Here is a 19,300-nt window from a genome sequence, read left to right as displayed (position 1 = left end):
GGAATACAGTCACCACCCTACTTACGAACATTCTTAGATATGAACAGACAGGATCACAAGTTAAAATTTGGCTTGGATCTGCTAGTAAGAATTTTTGCAAGGAACAGAAGAACGTGAGGAAGAAGAGCCTGTTCCTTTAACTGCTTCCCGGATTATCCCGAGTATTCTCTTGATTAACTACCATGTATTTTTACAATCACGAGAAACTCGTTCATACACGTAGAATATTCTTGCTTATATTTGTCTTCCCGATTTACCTTGTTCTGTGATGAATTCGTATTTTCTACATTTCCTCTCAATTCCTATTTTATGCTGCTCCTGCAAAATTCTTTCCAAGTTCATAACTTTCAAAGCATTGCAAAAATAGTACTAAATTTTGAATGTTGCATGAATCTGAATTTTATTTTTGTCTTTTTACTTTTCTAGGATCCAAAGTAATTCTTTATATTACTGCATGATTTAGAATGCAGTGAAAATAGTATAATCTCTGACTTCAGAGTGAACTTGGGAATGTAAGCATCAACAAAATTATGCACATATTAAAAACCTGCATATGAACAATTCACGATACAAATGGCTGTCTGGAATGTAACACGTTCATAAGTAGTTTGGTGTCCGTATTCAAATAGTCCTTTGGATATTGAATAATCATCTTCATCATATGTTGTATAGGTTGTAATAAACAGTATTTTATGTACGTACATGCTTAGTCAACCATAATTTTGATATTCATGTTTGTAGTATACATATTTGGTTATATAATATGGTGTATTAAATTAAGTAGCCTCCAATTCACTTCTAAGTGTAGAGTGTCTTGTAAGTAACCTGAAGTTTTAATTATGTAACTTACCTGTAATTACATAGCTAAGAGTTTCACTCACCCGGAAGTTAAAATTCTGAAATTTGTTGTTGCGCTAAATTTTCTCTTGTTTTGGCTAGAGAACAATGCCCCGCCCACTTATGGGGAAAGAGAGGAACAACTTGGCAAAGAGCTCAGTTTCTGCCGGCTGATTGCTTGACAATGGTTGTCAACTGCAGTTAATTCTGAAATTCTTGACTACTGAGTGTTGGTGCATCACAATTGAAGTATTTTCATTTGTTGACCGACTCAACATTATTCAAATAGTGCTAGGTTCTTTTTTAGAGAACTCATAATAACTTTGACTTTCTGTTATCAACTTGACTAACCATTTGTGACGATGTCAGACTCAAGTTCGGCTAAACTTGAGATATTGTGCTAAAGGTTGTAACAGACATTTGACCAAAGAATCTTATGATTCTCACACTTTGTGTATGGATTGCCACAGACAAGTATGTCCTATTGACTTGAGATGTTCTGAGTGTATTAACTGCAATGGGAGAACATGGAAAAATTTAGTCTCTCTTGAGAAAAGCTAGAGACAGGAAAAGTAAGGGTTTGGATAGGACAGAATCAGCTAGCCACGGATCTTCTGAATTAAAATCAGATTAGAATGTTCCTATTATTTCTTTACCCCTGTTCCCAGTTCTCTTGCTATCCCACCATCTCCAGTTTTAGGCTCCCACACTTCTGATCCTAACCCCATTGTCAGCCTTGAAGAAAAGCTTGATTATTGCTTTGCTTTATTCGTGCCAACAATGGAGCAGTTTGGTTTGTCAGTGAAAGTCCTTTTGGACAAAGCTAAAAGTGATAGTGCAGTGTTAGTGGAGGAGGTGGCTGTTCGTCCCATCAACTCTCTTAGGCAAAGGTCACTGGCATACTCCCTGAAACCTGGGAGGAGTCAAGGGAGGTTGGTGGGGTCTGCCCACATGCAGTCACTCCCTCAGTTCAATCTGTTGATGCATCCCAGGTTGTAACCAAGAGCCACTGGAAAGGTTTCTCTGTGGATGTGCATGGTTTGTAGAGTTCAGAGGATACCTCTCCATGTTGCAGTAGCACTCGGAGAGTAAGTCTTATCCCTTAAAGAGGGGTGCTACGGACATAGTGCTTCCTGTCAAGAGGTTTAGAGAGCTGGAGTGCCTGTCTTGCAGTCACTGATACAGTCCAGAGCAGTTTTCATCTGATTGCCTCTCAAAAGCTGATGCTTTCCCTGTGCCCAATGCTCATCGTCATTCGTATGCTCATCACCAAGCGTCAGTGCTTCTTTCGGCTCCCACTACTCCAGCAGTCCTCAAGCGTCCAGTAACGCCTAAATTTTCAGATGAAGCCAAGCATCTATTTGTGCCTGAACTCTCAGCAGTCAACAAGCGCCCAGTAGCGCCCATTTGCTCAAAGCCAGACAGGCGCCCACTTCCACCCAAGTGCCCATCAGCATCGCCAACTCTTTTTGTTTTCTCTGATGTCGCCGAAGTGGATACCATTCAGTTGAAACTAGAAAATATTGTTCATACGCAGAACAGACCTTCAGTCTTAACAATAGGATACCCTTCTAGTGCCTGCAGGAAACTAGTTAAAACAATCAAAGATTATAAAGCAAGGAATCTGTGGCATCTGGCAACTCATGTGTACACGAGGTAGAAGCTGGTCACCGACCAGGCTTGGTACCTCTTGATGCATCAGTCTTTCTTTGACCGCCTTGAAGTGTAGTCACTTTTGTGCTCTCCTTCTCAAGCTGGTTTCTATGTTAGCCCATGATTTCTTTGTTCTTTGCTTTCAGTGTGTGTGTGTTCCTGATTGTTTATCATGGAGTCCACCAAAAGTTCTGGGCCCCGTCAACGTATGTGTCTGGGCGTTCAAGGATTTCCATTCTTGAGGTGTTTGGCGTCTTCCATTACTGACCCCGTACCATTTGCAGTAGGTACCATTCTAATTTTTGTACTGTCACTAATTCTTGCCTGTGTCGCAGTGGAAGACTTTCTACAAGTAAAGGGAGCACTGTAGAGTATCTGCTTGTCCTTCTTGGGAAGGTTTCTCGCCTCCCCGAGTGGACAGTTCAGTATTTCCTTCTTCCAGGAATTTTCCGTTTCTCTTGACGCCCTGTCTCCTTCCTTTTCTTTCATTGATTAGTCTTTGAAAGTATAGGGAGTTGCACAGGATGATTTTGTGTATAATGTGGCTCCCTCTTTCGTGGGAGATAATTTCCCTACCAGGAGGGAGGAGGCTGCGCCATCTGTTTCCTTTGTTTCAGATACAGTCGAACAAGATGGTAGCTGTTTGGGCGTCCCTAGGCCAACAGGATTCTCCTTCCTTAGATGGCCTGTTGTCACATTTCTTGGCTGCTCGTCGACCTCCCCCAGTCCCCTGGAGCAGTCGCCTCTCCTCTAGGCCTCCACTACTATGGCTCTTGCATGCTGCTGCCTAGCAGGATGCCATTGTTAACTACGATGCTTACTGGGTCGCCTCTTATCTCCCCACCATCGACTCATGCTGCCATTCATCTCTTCCTCCGTCTGTTGCTCTGACGTCATTACCATCATCGTCTATGACGTCATTGTAGATGCTTGCTGAGGCTTTGGAGACACTCCTTCAAGCCATGGTTGATAGGCTGGACTGTTTTTCGTGAGAGGTATCCTGTACTCTCTTCAAATAGCTCTCCTTATACACAGGTAGGTAGTCTGAAGGGATGGCCCGTCAAAAGGGACAACAACCTGCTTAGCAAAAAGGGTATCCTTTTCCTAAGGTCCAAAAACCAGGTTATAATGGAAAAGGAAAGGCAACACCTGGAATGCCCATTAAAGGAAAAGCCAGAGGAAGGGGGGATCTCAATAGGAATTATTTGATCGGGGGTCGATTTCAGAAATATCACAAGAAATGGAAGCGTTCTCCTTGGGAACACAGCATTATTCTCAATGGACTGGGGTGGAAATGGTCTCGCCCCCGTCCACCCTTGAAAGGGTTCTTTAAAAAACCGGACCCCTCTATGAAAGATTACGTGCAGAAGGCCCTCTTAAAAAGGAGCCATAGAGAAACATTCTTACATTTGTTATGAAGCACATCTCTTCAGTGTTCCCAAAAAGGATTCTTCAGAATGAAGGCTGATCCTTGACCTGTTGATGGTGAACAAACACATTGTTTGCCAAAAGTTACGGATGCCAACCATTGCCTAAGTACGTTCTGTCATTCCAAAAGGGACCTGGACAGTCTCTATAGATCTGAAAGATGGATATTGGCACGTTCCTATAGCTGTCCCCTTCCGCCCCTTCTTAGAGTTCCGGATAGGGAAAAATACGTACAGACTCAAGGTCATGCCTTTCGGGCTAAACATTGCCCGTAGAATCTTTACAAAATTAGTGATGGTAGTTGTCCAAAATTAGTGACAGTAGTTGTTCGAGAACTCAGGAAATAAGGAATACATCTGATAGCTTATTTAGACGACTGGTTAGTCTGAGGAGCCACAAGAAAAGTGCTTGAAACACTCAACAGACAGTTTCAGTGGCTGGCAATGTGTTGGGACACTGTTCACGGCCTTTTGTATCTTCCCCTCAAAACACAGGACAGAATAAGAAAAAACCTCAAAAGGTTCCTGACACAGCCCATTGCTTCCAGATGGCAATTAGAGCATATAATGGGTCTGCTCCAGTTTGCATCTATAACAGATCCAATACTCAGATTGCAACTGAAAAACGTGAAAAAATTTTGGATGTCACATACAAGAAAAAGGATGGGAGACAAATCTCACATAATGCATCAGAAACTTGGGGAAATACTTTGGCCATGGACCTGGAAGGAATCTGTGGCAAAACAGGTCATCCTGACTCCTCAATCTGTAAAAGTGTCTTATCAGTTTTGTATAGCTGTCTCTAAAGAAACTCAAACCTCCTGAAGAGACACATTCTGTCGGTCCTAGACAATACGACTGCTATGTCTTGCATCAACAAATTGGGATCACGCTTACCTCCTCTCAGTATGCTAATGTTAGCCATCCTTCGGATGGCACACATAAAGAAGTGGCACTTGTCTGCAATTTGCCTTACAGGCCTTTTCTGCCCAGTGCTTGGTGTTACACCTAAACTTTATAAAACAAGCCAACCAACCAACCAATCAATGTAATAGCATACTATTTGTCAAGGAATACGACAGCCTCAACAGAGTGTCATTGGACAACCACTCCCTTCAAATAATAAACAACCTACTTCCACAACCGGAAGTGGACCTGTTTGCCACATATGAGAATCACAGACTCCCAGTATATGTGTCACCGAATTTGGACAGTCAAACAATAGCGAGAGATGTCTTGATACTGGACTGAAACAACTGGAAGACGATATATCTTTTTCCTCCTTGTCCCAGATTTCAAAGGTTTTGAACAACCTTCAAAGGAACAGCTTACCAATAGCCCCAAATTTGCCAAACAGGCATTGGTTCCTACTACTTCAACAACGGACGAAGAGGTCAATTCCATTACCGTCTGCTGTACTATCCAAGAAAGTAGGAGGGAAAGTCGTTTACGCATCCTCCTCTCTAAGCCAAGACCTTCATGTGTGGATTTTTTAATATAATCTACCGTGAAAATGTTATACTGGAGAGAGTTTGTGTGTGTGTTCCCTTAACTGCTTTAATTTTTACCTTCATTTGCTACCTGGTTCTGTTTCATATCTTTCTTATTCTTCTTAATTGGTAGTTCTGGATTAGTAGCATCAAATCTCTCAGGAGTGTTTAAGTGAGAGGAACGGCAGTATTCTTTCTTTACTATTGCAAAGGAATACAAGTATACAGTTAAACAAGTTACAACTTAAGATTCAAAATCTATGTAATCTGGTTAGGACCACTATAATGCTCTGTAAGGGTATTGTTCTTTCCTCTATGATGGCAGCTGGAGCAAGATTCAAAATCTATGTAATCTGGTTAGGACCACAATAACGCTCTGTAAGGGTATTGTTCTTTCTTCTATGATGGCGGCTGGTCCTCTCTGCTCTGGTTCTGTTGCTCTGCAATCAGCTACCCCCACGATCGATTTGGCCTAACCTCTTAAGGCGGTGTATGTTCCAGGTCCCCTCCCAAACAGGGTCAGGATTAGTGGAGCTGACTCTCTCTTATCTTACCCCATCCCCTTTTAGGTGGGGTTTACATGTTAATTCTTCTCTTGAAGGTGGAACTTGCTTAATTAACATGTTAATACCTCCTCTTGGAGGTGGAGCTTCATAATTGTTGGAAGCTGAGTGAGTCCAGTGCGAGGTCACAGGTCAGTGATTTTATGACCATCTTAAGATTTCTATTGCAATGGTGTTTTGGCTGTTGCCGCTCTCCCATCTCGCCAACGTCCTGTGACTAAAAAGTTTGTTGCGTCTACTCCTTGTTGACTAAATGTGACTCACATACACCAAGGCTCAATTCTCTCTCTCTCTCTCTCTCTCTCTCTCTCTCTCTCTCTCTCTCTCTCTCTCTCTCTCTCTCTCGTTATTTTCATTGTACTCTGATTATTCTCTCTTTTATGTTTTTATGCAACCCTATCTAATATTTCTCATATCTATCATTACAAAAACTACTCTCCCAATATTGCTAGGTACCTGTGCAAAAACTATGGACATCACCTATATAGTTAGATTATATCCAGAATGAGAGCCCAATCGAGATTTCTATAGAAACACTAATGAATTTTCTTCCACACCTATTTGAAGACAAACATCTTGCAGTTACAACAATTATAGCATACAAGGCTGCATTAACAGAACCCTTGCTTTATGGATTCAGGATTGATTGAGAATCCTTTAAAGAGGAAGTCTATTCTTATAAGAAAACTCACTTTAGCAGACAAAACATTATGCCCAGTTCAGGCACTTAAGGTTTACTTAGAGATCACAGCAAATGTTTCAGAGGGTCCAATTTTCCTACATCCTAGCACAAACAAACCACTCTTCTATAAGGGCTAAGAATAATTTAAGGCCAACCCACTTTCCTTTCCTAGATCACATGATATTAGGAAAGTAAGTACATGATATTAGGAAAGTAAGTACATCATTAGCCTTCTTCAGAAATGTATTATTCAAAGAGGTCTCTGAATGTACTGAGTGGTCATCAGAGTCAATATTCTTAAAACACTACCGCCATGAGCTAGAACAAATTCAACTGCACTGTGTATCAGTAGGTGGTATGGTTGGTCCTGACCCCATAGGCACCACAGCAGAAAACCAGGGGTCTGTCTAACGGATGGGTATGTTGACTATCGCTGGGGAAGGTGCGTCAAGATTGCAACCGTACCCAGCATGCTTAGGTAAGTCATAACTTTAAACTAAAAGTATATCCTAATATTTAGTTTTGTTATCTTTTTCACTGAAACTGGTAGCTTGACATTGGACCTGAGATGATTTAGTTTTAAACTGAAATATTTGATATGAAAATTTTTTGAGCGTAAGTCTTTTGTTACCGGTCAATTTCTTTGTAATGCTCATTTGAGGAGAAACAGAGACTACGCTATAAAAAAGCAGGTTTTGCTTCTCTTCCTCTTCTGCCTCCCAACGAATGTTTTTGTGTCAATAGTGAGGCTGTGGACAGTCACAGACATGAGGCAGTTTGTGTCCGTGGACATGTTTCTCAGCCTAGTAGGACCTCTTCACCTCTGCGGTAAGGGAAGACCTGACTTTCTCCTGTGTCCAAGAAGCCCAGGCTTTCTAGATCTTGTTCCTCTAGGAGTTCCCACTTGCGTTGTTCACCTTCTAGAGTTGAGGACCTTTGAGACCAGTCTCCTCCAAGACGTTCTCTAATGCGTTATTCTTTATCTCACGACTGTCTACGTGAGGGTCCTTCTAGACCTTCTGCCACGCTTTGTTGGTCTCCTTTGCCAAAGCCAGAGGAGGGGGAGAGTCAAGAGTTTCTGTTTTCTTTTTTAGTGGTTATTGATTTCATTCGTGAGTTCAATAATCTTGGGACGGAGGACACAGACTCAGTCTTTTATGACCCCTACGGACACAGAGGCCTTGCTTGGTCCGGATGATGATGCTAGAGCTTTGTTTGTGCTTCCTCTTTCTGGGCATGCTCAGTCAATTTTGTAGCACATTAATGATTTGGTCTTGATCGGGATGGCGCTCTTTACTTTAATAGGTCTTCTAAACTTCTTCCTACTCGTCTCATGCAGCAAAGGAAATATTCTATGAATGTCATTCAACAGACACCTTGTCACCTTAATTTGGCTTGACTCTGGATCAGGTGAGGGCTGAGGGCCCTTCAATAGCTCCTCAAGAGGCCTCTGCTTTGGAGTCTGCTGCTGCTTCTGTATTCCAGACTGTGTCGTGGTAGGACTTACGGTCTACTGTGGGGGCCAGGATGACTTCGTGTCACTCGGATGGAGGTTCCGTTAACTCACCCTACTTTATTAGGTTGCTGCAGTCTGTTGCTAACGCCATCTCTTACCTGGGCCAACTCGGTGCTAGTTTGTGGGGCAACCTTCTCCTGGTTAGGAGGGATGCGGCCTTGTCGAAAGTGGCGGAGCCAGCTGATTCTGAGTCCTTGATGACTCTTCGTAATGGGGACATCCTGGAGCACAGCTTTGTTTTCCAAGAACACATTTAGAAGATGCGATAGACCGGGGGCATGCTGATACCAAAGATAGGCTGGTTCAGCAAGCAGTATTGAAGTCAGAGTCTCACTCTTGCCCTCCACCTCCTTCTCCTCCAAGGCACAGTAGGTGGTCTCCTTCGAGGAGGTCAGCCAAGCATTCGACATCAGTAAGGCTTCTCTGTCTACCACTCCATCAAAATCTAAGCAATAGCCACGCCTCTTTCAATCCCACCCCTACAAGCCAGGAAGGGGCAGAGCGGGTCATTGAGAGAGAGGGTGCCTCTCCCTTCCCGTTGCCAGGGGTAGGGGGATGTCAGCAGGCCATTGGGCCGAATGGCAGTTCCATGGAGCAGAGAAGTGGGTAGTAGATGTCCTTCATGTAGGGTACTTATTACTTTTTGACTTTCCTCTCCTCTCTCAGACAGGCCCCTCCTTCATCTAACTTCTACTCAAGGCTCTCTGAAGTATTTAGCTCTTCGGAAGGAAGTGTTGAAGATGCTAAACAAGAGTGCAGTGGAAGAAGTACATCATCCTTTCCCCGGGGTTTTACAGATGGATTTTCTTGGTTCCAAAGGCTACAGGCGATTGGAGACCGGTGATAGCTCTTTCCACACTGAACCACTTCATCAGGAAGACAAGGTTCAGGATGGAGATGCCCCGGACGTTTTTGGCAGCAGTGAGGGAAAACAACTTTTTGCTGTTAATAGACTTGAAAAATGCTTACTTCCAAATTCCAGTTCCCCTTTTGTCCAGGAAATTCCTTCGCTTCAGCCTTGGAGAGCAAGTCTTCCAATTCAAGGTCCTTTACTTTGGCTTGACTACAGCCCCTCAGGTGTTCACAAGGGTCTTTGCCTTAGTTTTGACGTGGGCTCGTGGTCAAGGGATTTGCATGTTGAGATACCTTGGCGACTGGCTGGTCTTGGCAAGTGCCAAAGAAAAGCTGATGCAGGACAAGGATTGTCTTCTCCAGTTTTGTCGGAGCCTCAGTATTGCAGTAAACCTGGAGAAGTCCAATCTGCTTCCCAGTCAGAGGATCCTTTATCTGGGTATGTCTGTAGATATGGCAGCATCAAGGGTTATCCTGTCGGACCAAAGGTTGTACAAGCTCAGGTCAGTGGCACACTCTTTGTCACAGGTCGAACAACCAGCTCACCAGTGGCAGGGTCTTCTTGGTATCTTGTCATCTCTCGAGTTGCTGGTCCCTCATGGTCACCTCCACCATCGATCTCTGCAGTGGAGGCTGAAGGGGTTCTGGTCCCCGGTGGAAGATTCCTCTCACCAACGGGTACCTCTTGTCAGAAGAGGTGAGGGGAGACCTTTGTTGGTGGTTAGATGACCAGAATCTTAAGTAAGAGTCCCTTTACTTTCACCACCCCCAGTTTTCCTCCCGTTCTCTGATGCTTCATAGCTAACAAACCTGAGGTTTTAAAATTTACTGTCCTCCTCTAGCTGCTGCTCCTCATATACTGGGTTGGGAGAAAGCCTGATCTGTCACAAGGTACCAAGCTTGGTACCACGGTGACCAGCTTCCACCTCGTATATGCATGAGTTGCCAGATGCCACAGATTCATTGCTTTACAATCTTTGATTGTTTTACCCAGTTTCCTGCTGGCACTAGAAGAGTATCCTATTGTTAAGACCTCAGGTTTGTTAGCTATGAAAAGTACAAATTGATTAATAAAAATTTGTTACTTTAGTCTCTGCTTAATAAGGCTCCCACAATGCCTCTAGCACCTGTATATGTTATGACGTTGCAAGCTCCTGTGGATACGGTTATGGCTTAAGCTTCTGTAGATATGGCTCTTTCTCCAGTGTCATCTGAAGATGAAGAAACAGAAGACCATGAAGCTCCTTCGACTACTTATGCTTCTTTGATGAGGTTTCATTTGGCCGCTTTTCGTACCTTTTTCTTGCCAGCAACTCCTTCGTCTCCCATTTCTACTTTTATTATGGATATGTCGTCTTCGTCTTCCTCTAACCTGCCAAAAATGGTCCTTTCATCTTTGGCTAAGAAAGCCTTCAATGAAGTAGAAGCATGGCTTTCGGAAAAGAGGAAACAAGGCAGGACCTCCTTTAGTTTTCCTCCCTCTAGGATATTTGTCCTATACTACCAGAGAAGCCCTTCCTTGGGGATCTGTGCCTCTTCGCAAGGCGACTAATCTGGTTTAGTTGATTCAGTCAGATGCTCAGCTTTTCCCTCTGCTAAGATTTTGTTTTTGGCCTCAGAATTGGCTCATCTCTTGAAGAGTATCTTCAAAGTTATGAAGTTATAAACTTTTTAGACTGGTCAGTTGGTGCCATGGCTCGTAAGATTAGAGCATGCTCTGTCTTACCTGAGAACTCAGCAGACTGGGTTGGGGTTCTCTCTTGTATGAACAAGGGTATTAGGGATGGATCCCATGATCTGGTTTGACTTTACACAATGGGGATGCTTAATAAAAGGAAGCTCTTGTGCTCTTATACATCCAGAGGTGTAACCTCTACTAAAATATTGGCTCTGCTGTCTCTTCCTTCAAGAGCTCGGCCCTTTTGGACTAGACAGTGATCTTTCTCCCGCTCCAGAGAAAACACTCGTTTCTCTTCACTAGCCATAAAAAAATCATCATCAAAAGGTACCTCTTGCAAGTGAGGAAACGTTTTCCGTGCACAAGTCGGGGACAGACTCCAATTGTGTGGGGAAGTTTGGCACTTAAATATTCTGAAAGAGGGATATATTATCCCCTTTGTAAAGAAGCCTCCCTTAGTCAACACGCCTGTTGTCTTAGCTGCTTATTCTGCAGTATTAAGGAAGTTTTTGCCCCTTGCAGAAAAGTAGCATCTATAGAGAAGTGGCAATAGAGGAAGTACAGGAAATTTATTCTCCAGGATATTACAATTTTCTTTTCATAGTCCCCAAGTCATCGGGGGGCTGGAGGCCCATCTTGGATGTCAGACTTATACGACAAGTATTTCCGTGTCCCTATCCACCTGAGGTCAAAGGAGTACCTCGGGTTTGTGTTTGAAGGAAGGGTATTTCAATAGAATTGTACATGTAAGGAACTGGTGGCATCTATCCTCTGTCACGAGTTAGGTGGAACAGCTACTGACCCAATCTGGGCCTCATGACATCTAAGTTTTCTTCTTAAAGCCTTTGAGTGAGGACAACTTGGATATCTTGTTCTTTCTCTCCTCCCTAAAACCAGTTCTTTGTTTGCCCGTGTTTTCTTTCTGTGTTTCAGTGTGAAGGTTATGTGTGCTTGTGGCAAAAAGTTGTGTTATCATGGATTCCCATAACCCTTCTAATAGCTGCAACTCTAGATCCAGGAAACCTCAGAGGGTGTGCCCTGGTGTAGAAGGTTTCCCTAGTTCACGATTCATAGGCTTCATGAATACGGATCTTCATTCAACATGCAGTAGGTGCAGATCAAATGTATGTAATATCACTAATCCATGTTCAAAGTGTCATTCTTGTTCAGTGGATCAGTTGAAGAGATTCTCCGAGAGGGACGGGCACAAAGGAAGACGAAGACACTTCTCTTGCGAGTTCTATTCCAGTTGCTTCACTTTCTGTACTAAATTTTTCTCATGCCCTTTCTTGCTCTTCCAATGATTCATTGAGGGAAGTATTGGGAGGGGTTTCAGGAGATTTTTCATCTAATTATGCCTTGCTTTCCCTTGGGGGAGGACATCGCCATCTTTGTCCCTCTTTCCAGCCTCTGATGCGCAGATAGTTAGTGTTGGCATTATTAATGCTCTCAGGAATAGTACCAACTTTGGATGGCCTTGTGTCACACTCTGTGATGTCACTATTGGCTTTGCCTACTTTAGTGACATCACAGTCTGCCTCTACAATAATGTCATTAACTGCCCTGTCTGCAGATTTCCTAATCAAAGCAGTGTTGGAGAGACTGAATTCAGTGATTGAAGAGAAGTATAATTGTGCTTGTAAGAAAATAAGATGAATTAAGCATTGGAGAAAATTTGTGTCTGACCCTAGTGCCAAGAAAATAAGGATTAATCCCTCTTCTTTGAGCCGGGATAGTCACATCTCAGTCAGAAGACACAGAAGATTCATGTATCTTCTTACAAGCATGATTACACTTCTTTTCAATCACCGATTCCAGTCCCTCCAACACTGCTTTGACTAGGACAGCTCCTCCCCCTTTTAGAAGAAGCATCTGAGAACAGTGGAAGTTCTGGAGGGGTTGAATGGAGAGGCATTCTCACTGTCAGATTGTTGTCATCCAACCACCACAGTAGGTTGCTTCTCACCTCTGATGACAAAGGGAATTGCATGTGAGGGAACTCTCATGCTGCAGACCAAAACTCCTAAAGTCTCAACCGTAGCAACTGTTGATAGATGGCCGTGAGGAACCAGTTTCTCCAGGGAAGTCAACAGGCCAAGAACAACCTTCCACTATTTCACTGGTTGTGTTTGCTCAGACAGAAAGGCAATCTTCTGCTCTGACGGAAACTCTTGATGTAGCCGAGTCTATCACCATTCCCAGGTATAAAATCCTCCGACTGGGGAGTAGATTCAAATTTTCCAAATTTACCACAATGCCTAATCTGTTGAGGTATTTTAGAAGTCTAATCTCCTGACAGTGAATCCATGTTAACACAAAAACGAACACCCCTTTTGAACAGCTGTGGAGACGTTGCCAAGCCGAAGCAAAGCTCCTTGAATTGAAACACCTTTTCTCAAGACTGAAGTAGTGAAACTTCTTGGAGGAAGGATGGATTGAGATCTGGAAGTATGTGTCCTTCAAGCCTAAAGTTATCATAAAGTCATTGTCCCTGACTGCTGCTAAGTCTGTTCGTGGAATCTCCATTTTATACTTTGTCTTCTTGGCGAACATATTCAATGTTGACAGATCTATGACTATCCTCTAATTGCTGTTGGTCTTCAGGACTAGAAAGGTTCGGCTGTAGAATCCTGGCAAAGGATGCTTTACTTGCTCTACTGCTCCCATCTCCGTCATCTTCACTTCCTCTTGCAGTACTAGGTGCTTTTGAGATCCTGGATTGTGAGAGAGGTGCAGGAGAGGGTGATCTGAAAGAGGAGTAAGTGGAATGAAAATATGTACTAGATAATCTACCCCATAACTCAGCCCAGTGGCTTGCCAGGCATCCCCCAACTTGTGGCAATGTGTGGGGAGAGGTGCCCACTCTAATGTCTTGTACCTCTGCCTCAACAGATTTCAACTGGGATTGCAGCATGTAGGTGATTCAACCAAATTTTCAATACAGACTGGTACAGTAGTGCCTCAGGTTACGAAGTTAATCCATTCCGAAGTGGCTTTCGTAACCTGATTTTTTTGTATCCAGAACTACGTTTTACATGTAAATTGCCTAATTCGTTCCAAGCCCTACAAAAACACCACAGTAAATTTTATAATAAAGCTAAATTGACCAATAAACAATGAAATACAACAATTTGGAACATTCAATACCTAACCTAACCGTTACTGTACCTGTGAATAAAGTGTATTATTGTACATTGTACAAGAAATACTGTATGTACAGGGACGTACGTATGTAGTAAAATGTGGAACCTTACCTTTCGAGTGAGGCGAAGTCCGAAAGTGGTGACAGAGCAGGAGGACAAATGGCAGAAAACATGAACACTTAACTTTACGGAATTCATTAAAAAATGGCAGAAAACATTAACACTGAACTTTACAAAACACATTAACAAATGGCATAAAACATTAACACTTCTTGATTATCTCCATCATCTCCATAGAAAGCATCCTCTTCTTTCCATGAACTTCAGTAACATTCTTGAGACCCATGATAAGGTAACTTACAGTACAAGGAAAGTGAAATCACTAACACGAATTTACGTTAACGAACGAAATCTACGTGAATGAACTAATTCCTTGTGTGTACGATAACGCTGCCGAAACGAAATAGTCAAGGAACTCCCTTACGTAGATACATGATGGGATAGATGCTGACCAATTGGAGAGCAGTATCTTATGGCAGTAACTAGCATCAGGAACCAATGGGAGAGCGGGAGGATGGTGGCGAGTCTACTGAGTTGGTGGCGCGCGAGTTTTAAAATTGTTCTCGGCGGCCTGGGCGAATCTCGGACTTTACAGTACACCCTTTCGCAACCTGAATTATTTTTGTACCCAGAAGCAAAAAAATCTTCATCTTTGCCTTCGTAACCTGCATTTTTCGTACATAGGGATTTTCGTATGTAAGGGTATGACTCTATATTGTGATTGGACAAAGTCTATAATTTTTGCACTAGGTACGTATCTAGCAGTGTTAGACAAGATTTTAAAAATTCACATTTGTATGTTAAGTTTCATAAATGTGGATGCATATATGACTCCCCCCTTCTTCTTCTCTGTCTGGGATTGCACAGCAGTCAGTAATGGAGTATATTTTCTTAACCATTGTTGAAGAAAAAGGAACCAACGATTATTCGGCTTATTTGTGGCCACTATTGAAAGCTAGTAGATTGTTCAAACCCTTTGAAATATGGGACGATGGAGGAGAAAGGTATATCATCCTCCATTCTTTCCAGTCTTGTAGGAATCCATCTCAGACTATTGCCTAGATGACCAGGTTCAGAGACACACACATTGGAAGTTGATGGTTCTTGCATTTTGCAAATAGGTCCACTTCTGGATTGGAAGCATGTTGACAGTTACTGACTTGAAAGGAGATGAGCATGAGCCCAACCTCCTGATAAAAGATATTGCAGTTATTGTTTCTGGTGGCTCCCCAGATTAGCCAATCTTCTAGGTAGGCCACCAGTAAAATTCCTTCTGTCTTGAGCTCCCATAAATTAAATAAGTACAAAATGTAGACAAATTTACACAAATAATACGTGCTCAAACATGACTGGTCAAGAATCACCCTTCGTTCAGAGGAATCCTTCTTGGGGGCACACAATAATGGTGGCAGATGAACACGTCTTTCTTTATTGCATTCTTCTGAGAGGGGTATAGTTTTTAGTTATCAATACCTTTAGAGGGGGGGAGGGTGAGATCATCTCTATCCTAGGCCATTGAAAATTATATGTAGTCCAGAAGTTTATTTTCTTTTTCTCTGGTAGGAGCATCTTTGTCCACTTTAAAAAGGGTGCTGCTGCCATTGCTGTCATTTCTAATGTTGTAGGAGGCATCCTTTAGTAGTGACTAGAGACTTGTATGGCTGAGATTCATACCGAGCTTTCGCAGGCTTAGGAAGATAAAACTCTCAGGAATATTGTTTTCCAGATTTCCCTTTTCCATGAACAACGTATATTGTGCAAATTCTGTTGTTGGGCTTGTTCAATGAATTGTATGGCAACAGATTCTTCAAACAGGTCCCAAGAAGAGGGAAGTATGCAAAATGTAGTAAGGAGGTTACATTGGAGAGCAAAATGTTGGAGCCCACCAATGTATTCTTTCAGTCTTTATGTGATACTCTGGAAGTGATAGTGTGTTCTACATCGGGTCCACATAACTATTTTGGCTCCTCCAGTGAACATTGTTTTGGAAGATTCTGGAAATTCTTTTATAACTAGTACTTCCATTATATTAGTAGCAGTCATAATATTGAGGATGTGGAGCTTAGCATAAAATTCAGCCATGGCTGTCCTGATATTTCTCTAATATGAGTCCCAGATTGTTGGGTAGTCACGTCCAATAGGAACTCTTTCTTCTTAAAAGGAAAGACAAGTGTTGCCCATTCCTCTGTAGAAGTATCAAATACTGGGATGACAGAGACATATGGCTATATTTCTGCCATTAACTTTCATTTCCCAGTCACCCCAAAGTTCTGAAATTTTATCTTCACATGATCGATTGTTTTAATGTTAAGGGCAGAAAACAGTGCCTTCTGGAGAGGGTACTGGTTCTCCAGATTGTTTGTGTACTGTTATTTTCTACTAAACTGGAGAATGGTTGCTGTTAGGACTTTCATTGCTACATCAATAGGCAGGATAACTGTCTCCTTCGACAGTTTCTGAATTTCTATTGAAAGAGGGACAAAGTGCTATCCAGTGTTGGGGAAGGCTGCTCTGGCCAGAAATTCTACATGCTGAACCTGAGTCATAGTTTTCCTTTTATATGTGATGAGGTACGATTTTCCATCTAGTGAAAGTATATACATTAAGCCGTATTGCTGAGGCTCATCAGTATCATTCCTAGGGGCAGATGTTGGTCCCCGCACTACATTCTGATGTGAGGTGTTACAGTCCGACCTGGTTCTACTGTTGTTACCAGTCAGAGGCCTGGGAGTGAGTATGCCGTATCTTTTACCCATTCTGATTTCAACAGGGATCTAGGTAAATGATTCAACTTCTATTTGGGGTTAATGACTTAGTGTTTTAATGACCTAAGATTTTTGGTGAGAAAACTAATTTCTGCTTGGGCAGACTGTGCAGCCATTTATTACACATCACAGCCAATTCATATCCAGGACAGACCTACATTCCATATGGGAATCATGGATACCATCTCTTATATGCTGGCACTTAGGAATATGGTCATCCTTGATACTATTTATGATCTCTTCCTGGTATTCTGAAAGTACAGCAAGTGGAATTTCCCTATCAGGGAAGCCTGCATGAACTGATTGAGCCAAGGCAATCATATCATTACTGCCCAGCAGTATATATTAGTCCAGGATAAATCACTACCCCCTATAGTCTTGCCATCATGATGAGATCTCTCTGGTGTGGCGTTTAAAGATATGCCCAGTTACCAATTTTACAAAAACTACAAGTGACACATGTGTGACAGACCTTTGAGATAAACCCTGAGGCTATAATTATAAGGTTACAAGGGCTTTTCATTTCCAGGTACCTACTTGAATCTTCCGATTCCACCCTGCTCTCTCTCTCTCTCTCTCTCTCTCTCTCTCTCTCTCTCTCTCTCTCTCTCTCTCTCTCTCTCTCTCTCTCTCTCTCTCTCTCTCTCTTCTAAATCTTTTTTCTTTTTTAACACATGGCCATCTTAATTATTTTGTCAGTACTTGTAGATGTACATTTATCATTATTACATAAGTTGGTAGTTAGAAGTATTTAATCAATGCTCTATAAGTAGGTCATATATTTCTTGTTAATTTTCCAGATTATGAATTAAAAATACTTCATTGACGCTTATATATTATCTATAATAAGGGTTGATGACCATCTTAAGTTTTAAAAGACTATTTTTTTCAATCAAACTTTTTTTCCACACCACCACTGAGGTAAAAGTTTATTTATTTTTTTTTTTTGAGAGAGAGGTTTCCCCTGTAGACCCAATCCTCTCTTTTTTTATCATTTATTCAGAAAACTCATCCACAGCCACATCTTGCTGGGCATCCTCTTTTTGAATTTTCTCTACATGCCTCACTGCATTCCTCCAGTGTTCCGCTGTGACATTATTCAGTGCTTCTTGCATCAAACTTTTAAGGTCTGCCACTTTGAACGTATTCTTTTTGGCCACACTAGGCTTCACTTGAGCCCATATGAGCTCAATAGGGTTGTATTGACAATGGTATGGTGATATGCGCACTATCGTATGCCCTGCTTCAGCTGCAATTTTGTCGACCTTACACTTTTTTCCCATGTTATTAATACATCGCTTAGCAAGTTCATACAGCTCAGTTTTCAGCAAATCATCACTTGACTGTTTGCCATTCTCTATCGACCAATGTTTTATGTTTTCTTTCTTCCAAGATGACGTTGGATACTTTTCCTGTTGCATAGAATGGTATAATGCGTTGTCCATCATGATTGCACAGTTGGGAGGGATGTTGGGTAGCAATTGATTCCCAAACCATTTTTCGAATATGTACTTCAGTGTTCATCTGTTTATGGTACATAGTCCCCATCATTTCTAGCTTGAAAAACCAGTTCTGCATTGTCGACAAAACCATTTTCTGTTCCTGCATGTAGAATTATCAGTTAGCTTCCTTTACTAGTGGGAGGTTTTAACCCCGCAGCATAATGGGATGATGTGTCTGTCCAGCACTTTTGAACAGTGTAATTTTGATTGACCCAAGTTTCATCGAGATGCACACATTTCTGCCCTGACTCATTGCGATGCTCCATCTCTTTCAAAAATCTTGAACGAGCTACAGCTATATCTTGCCTTTCCAAGAGAAATTTGCACCCATCAACCATCTTAAATCTGAGTCCTATATTCTTGAGAATCTTATGAAGGGATTCACGGCAGCCATTAAAAGAAATTCTCTCTTTTAATTCCTCTTGTATCAAGCCCAGAGTCGGAATTTCCTTTCTTTCATAAAATGACAGAACTGTCCTTCTAACGACACAAATGTCAAAATTATCCAAAGCAGTGACGGCTGCAGGTTGAGATTTTTTCGGGGATGAAAATACAGGCTCTTCGTGCTCAGAGTCTGCCAGCCATTCTTCATTTAATTTGCTGCAGACTTGTTTAACTGTGCTCTGACTAAAACCTGTTGCAGCAGGATTTAGAATTATGTCATACAGGTTTACAATCGCTTAACTAAAGGTCATCTTATACATGTAAATACAGGCGGCTCTCGGTTAGCGGCAGGGGTTTCCGTTCCTGGCCGCCGACGCTAAGCGATTTTCGACTAAGCAATTTTAAAGTCTACAGCCCCGCACACCTTTCGGAATAATAGACCAGTTAACAGTGCCCTAGATCAGTCAAACAGTGCCGTATTCTCGCAGTGGCATAATAAGTAAAATTATATTTATGCAGCATAGTACCATAGCATTTACTGTACATTACATTATAGGCAGTCCCTGGGTACGACGGGGGTTCCGTTCTTGAGATGTGTTCTTACCCAAAAATCGTCGTAAGCTTTGAACATCACCAAAAATCCTAAGAGAACCTTACTTTTAATGCTTTGGGTGCATTCAAAACTATGTAAACTGCATTTTTATTGCATTTTGCATAAAAAAACCTTCAAATATTGATTATTTTGCAT

At 42.1% G+C, this 19,300-nt stretch overlaps 1 protein-coding gene across 4 annotated transcripts in view; it reads left to right on the top strand.

Annotated features, from left to right (window-relative positions):
• The window catches only part of LOC135201657 (protein diaphanous-like), a 316,869-nt gene that overhangs the window by 145,548 nt on the left and 152,021 nt on the right, over positions 1-19,300 (top strand). The gene's annotated exons all lie outside the window — the stretch shown is intronic.

Source organism: Macrobrachium nipponense, chromosome 28 (genome assembly GCF_015104395.2).
Source record: "Macrobrachium nipponense isolate FS-2020 chromosome 28, ASM1510439v2, whole genome shotgun sequence".
Taxonomy (NCBI): Eukaryota; Metazoa; Arthropoda; class Malacostraca; order Decapoda; family Palaemonidae; genus Macrobrachium; species Macrobrachium nipponense.
The sequence above is the reverse complement of the archived record's forward strand: the minus strand, read 5'-3'. Positions and strand labels throughout refer to the sequence as shown.